The following is a 5,332-nucleotide window of genomic DNA, read 5'->3' on the forward strand; positions in this document are numbered from 1 at the left end:
AGAGAGATGAACAGGGAAAGAGATGGCTCTTTCTGATGAGCGAATCGCTTCCTCAAGAGGAATTCACTACCATGATTGTCACACTATGGGCGATTTGGGCAGTGAGGAGAAAGATAATCCATGAAGGAATTTACAAAACTCCATTCGCTACTCATGGTTTTGTGACTAGCTACTTGGCTGATTTGAAGCACATACAAAAACCTGTTGAGAGGTCACCGGCAACTCCAAAGGTCCACCCTACTGCTTGGCGGCCACCACCGAATGATCATGTTAAGATTAATGTCGATGCGGCTGTGCCGCGTGCTGGCCATTTGCCGTGATGCATCGGGTGTGTATTTGGGGGCCTCGGCAGTTGTCTTCAACAACATAGAGGACCCGGAGGTGCTTGAAGTTCTAGCTACCAGGGAAGCACTGGCGCTTGCCGAGAACTTGTACGAGCAGAAAGTTTTCATCGCCTCAGACTGCATAACGGCGGTGGAGGCGATCAAAGAGGAACGACAGCAACATATGGAGCAGTGGTACATGAAATAACGGATAGAGCTCGTTTTTTCTCATCTTGTTCTTTTAGTCATGAATTTCAATCCTCGGACTTTGAGGCTCACAACCTCGCGAAGCATGCATTAACGTTGGGGACTGGCCGCCATGTTTGGTTAGGCCACCCCAGCGATCTTTTGTTTGTCCCTGTAAATATTATGACGGTTGAATAAAAGTTTCGCAAGTTTGTCTAAAAAAAGAAATGGTTGGGCTGATTAACAGAAAAATGAGCTCCTAAATGCTAAGGTCTAGTATCTGTTCCCTAAAACGATATGGTACATGCACATGCAAATGAGCTCATAGAATGCGTACATGTAAACATGTGAAATGCTCAGTAGGTAGGTTGCTCGGTTAAAGTGAGATAGTAAAGTACGAAACAACTTCTTTTTTAGAAAAGGAGGACGACCCCCGGCCTCTGCATCTGGGCGATGCATACGGCCATTTTATTAATTATTAACACAAGACCGTACAGAGTCATACAACAATAAGTCTAAAGCCACCAAAACAAGCAACAACTGTCGCTCTCCCTATCCAGTTGATGTAGGGGCGCTGAAAGTGTGAGCCTAATACCAAATAGACCACGCAGCCAAACCTAAACATCTAAAGACTTGAGGTCCCACCCAGGACGCCTGCCTGGTATGGACACCCACCAGTCCGGCGTGCTTCTCAACCAGGACCCCTGCCGGGTATGAGGCCGCCGCAACCGCCTGCCACCAATCCATCTTCAGAGCTGTACTGCTGCACCGACCTTGCCAGGCCTATCTGCCATCAACGCCACCATGACGCCAGACAGCTTTCACCTCCTGCACGAGTCCATCTCCGCGCATCAGACGCCGAGTCTCCACAGCGCCACGCCGCCGAGATCCGCCACCATCAATGTGTAAGATGAAGCACCGCTCCACCAAAGTCGCCGTCCTCTAGTCCCTCGAGCCCGTGTGAACCTCCAAGAATGACGCCCAGGGGGGAAACGACACCAGAGAGCCGCCGTTATCCGATCTACTGATCTAGGGTTTCCCCCGGAGGTAGCAGAGAGTGGCCTTGAACTTCTCCACGACGATGCCTTCAGGAAGGGAACGACACAGACAGCGTCGCCATCGCCGGCCTTGGCAATAGCCAATAGCAGGTTTTCACCCCGATCTGATTGAAGACCTCCATCCCTCGTGCACGGATCGCCGCCATCCTTGCCGGGATCTGGATGATCCCGCTGCTAGATCTCAGCAAGGAGAAGCCCCCCACCGAGACCCGCCGGCCGAGCAGGGGAAGCCGAGACTGCGCCCGCAGGATCAGATCCGCGATGGATCCATTCCCGTGCCGCCGCCCCGGAATCAGCCCCGCGCGCAGCCGCCACCGCCTGCCGAGGCTCGCCGTCGCATGCCCCGCGCCCCGCCACCGCTCGCCGAGGCCTGCCACCTCGCGCCAAACCGCGAGCGCCGCATGACACCGCCGCCTGCCGCCTAGATCCGCCGCGCGTGGAGGAAGGGGAGTCGGGAGAGGGAGTCCCCCCGCCGCCGCCGTCTGCCATGCGGGTTTCACCCGGCGGCGTGAGGTGGGGAGAAGGAGAGGACGGCGGCGGCCCTAGGGTTGGAGAGCCCCCGAGTCGCCCAGGGCGGGGGCGACGCGAGGGACGCGAGGGCTGCCTCTGACAGAAAATAAATTTGATCCCCTAAACTAAATTCCTTGCAGATCAAAGTGTTGTTTTAAAATCAAATACCGCAGACATTTCAACATTTGGAAAAAATGGTCAGTTTAATCATTGAACGAAACCATGGAGTACTTAGCACAGGTACTACAGAGATGTGTTTGGATCACGCTACGTGGGAAAATATTAGAACTTTGGCATATAGATGGAAATTGCCACTGGGATCAATGATACGTCCGGTTTGCCACGTGTCTCAATTAAAGAAGAAAGAAAGGCGCTAATGTGTGGTGATCGCCCCAGAATTACTTTGCGACGATGGGGACGGGGTAAGAAAAGGGTTGATTTTGAAAAAAGAACAATGTGTGGTGGCCATCGGAGCACAGGGTGAAAGGACCCGCAAGTGAGATCTAGGAGAAGAGGTAGTGGGAGGAGGAGTCAACGCACATGAGAGAAAAGTTATGGGGCCGGATGGGGAGAGGAAAGGAGACGGTGTGTGGGGCCCACATGGGACACGTGGCAAAAGAAGGAGGCGGCCGAGTGTGGGGTGAGATCGGCCGGTGGATGTTGAGCGTTTCTGATATGTTCCTATACCCCGCATTGAAAATCCTCATCTCTTTTTTGTTAGAATGCATATATGATATCCCTCTGTCTCATAAGAGTAATTAAGAAACTCTTGCCAAAATTGTTAAGCTAAGTATAAAACGAACTATGTAGGTGAAATATTGCTAAATTTTCGTTTCATGCACTGCTGACTAATCCACGTGACACATCTATTTCTCTCTTTCTCATATGAAAGGACGAAAGGTAGTGTGAGAAACTTCAACGACCTGTAGTACTCGCGATCGAAGTACGTATCAATCAACAGAAAGTAGGTTAGCTCCTTCTGTGGTCACTGCCCGCTACTTCTGTAGTCACTCCGGTCCCATGTCTTCGCAAAAGGCACAGCTAGCTTGATGGGAGTTGGGTTCTTCTACGACTACTCCACGCAGAGTCGTAGACACAAGTGCCCAAGCCCAACCACCGGATCGACGAACGTATTGAATCAGTCGATCGGCCCCATGAACATTTTGCATGCAAGCATGGCATCCACCCAAGGTGCTAGTGCTTGAGGCTAAGGGCATCTCCAGCCGTTCGGCCCCCCAGGGCGCCTAAATAGAACGGCCTGGGTGTGCCGGCGCTAGTTCGGCCCCTGGGGGCGACCTAGCTCCCAGTCACGCCCCCAAGCGCCGGCCTCAGGATGCGGGAAATTTAAACTTGGTCGTTCCCGCTCTCAAAAGACGCCACAAATCTAGCGATCGGACGTAGTCTGGCGTTACAAAAAACAGAGCGCCGCACGCCGCAAGTTCGCGTGAGCAATGATTCACTCGGCGGGGTCGGCTCCAGGCGTTGGCGGAGTCGGCGTGCACGGGCTCGGCGGTGTCGGAGCTGCTTCGGTGCTGGGCTGTGTCGGCACGGCTTCGGCACTGCTGGGCGGCGATGTAGAGGCGTCGTTCGGGCTTGGCGTCCGTGTGGTCGTGGGCGCGGGAGCTTGCGTCGCCGGCGTCGTCGGCGTTGCCGTCTGCATCTGGTTCAGGATGAGGCCGCGCTCCGCCATGTACCACGCCCTGAGCTGCTCGTCGTTGCTCTGGAGCATGTCCGCCCCGCCCATCAGAAAAGCCATGTCGGTGTTCCTCTTCTTCGCGGCGACGTTCGTCCGGAGCAGGTCGAGCTTGATGGCGCTATTCTTCATCAGCGACGACCACCGCGCCTCAGTCTTCTCTTCACGTAGGACGGCCCGGGCCTAGGTGTCGGTGAGGCAATGCTCGATGGACTCCTGCACTCGCGCGGTTGCTGCGTCGGCGTTTTTCCCCTTTTTTGCCAATTTGTGACCGTCCGGCCGCCCCTCTGACGCGCTCAGAGTCGTCGCGTCCGGCTTGTATGTCTCCTTGGCCTTGTCGAGGGTACGTCGGACTTCCGCCCACTTCTCACACTTGTCAATGCGCTTGTAGACATGGAGGTGCTTAAAGTTGGCGTCTTGGTTGTCGCGCCGATACATGGTGGAACAAACAGTTGGCGGGCGGCGGGCATTGACGACGAAGAGATGAGGGCGAACGGCGTGCGTACCTGATCCTCAACGCTGGCGTCGTTCTCCGGGCGAGCCGCGACCTCCTCGGCGATTCCATGCCATTTGTTGCACGCCAACTGGATACGCCCCCAATGGTTCGCCATCGCCTTGGAGCCGCGCTGCATGTAGACGCATTTGAAGTACGGGTCGACGAGCTTCCGCTCGTCGAACTCGGCCTTGATGCGGTCCCAATACGTCTCGAAGCTCTGGTTCGTGCCGGTGGTCGGATCGAGGCAGACGACTTTCCATGCTTCGGCGAGGCATTCCTCCTCCTTGGATGTCCACTTGATGCGTGCTTCGCCTGTCCTAGCCGCCCGCTTCTTCTTCTGGCGCCCCTTCGTCGGATCAGGAGCTGGCTCCTCCTCCTCCTCGTCCTCGTCCTCCTCCTCGGGTTCCTGCGCTTCGTGCGCGTCCTCGCCGTAGACGTAGCCGAGCTCAGCCTCCATGTCGCCGCTGAGATCCACTACCTCGTCCTGGGTGGCGAACCCGGGAGACGCGGCGGCCGCGGTCGATCCTGTCGCGATGATGTCATCCATGTCGGCTCCTGTGTTGTCCGTGTCGCCGAGGTGCGAGAAGGGCAGCGGCCCACGGCGGAGATAGGGCGTCGGTATGGACGCGTAGGCGGCGGGCGGCGAGTAGTTGTATGGAGGGTACTGCACGCCGACGAAGGCGGGCGAGGGTGTGCGCGTCGTGGGGTGGCCATGGGGGAAGGTCACGTTTGGGTTGAACCCCCCGTGCGCGTCGCCGTCGGCGTAGCCGGGCGACGACGATCCCCATGGAGATTCGACGTCTTGCTGTCCCCAGGGCGCGTACTGGGCGTGGATGACGACGGGTGGATTCATCATCCCCGCGTGGTCGACCGATGAGGAAGACGCCACCGCACGCGCCGTGTTGTCGCGGGCCTTCTTGGCAATGACCCTGTTCCGCCGGTCGGTGGTGACTGCGTCGCGTCGCTGAACTTCCACCCTCCACTCGGCGTTTGACATGCCCGGTGGCTTCGATGGCGGCGCCCTCGACTTCCTCTGCTTCGGTTGGGCCACGGTGCCAGTCGTGGT

This window comes from Triticum aestivum, chromosome 3A, assembly GCF_018294505.1.
Source record: "Triticum aestivum cultivar Chinese Spring chromosome 3A, IWGSC CS RefSeq v2.1, whole genome shotgun sequence".
Lineage (NCBI taxonomy): Eukaryota > Viridiplantae > Streptophyta > Magnoliopsida > Poales > Poaceae > Triticum > Triticum aestivum.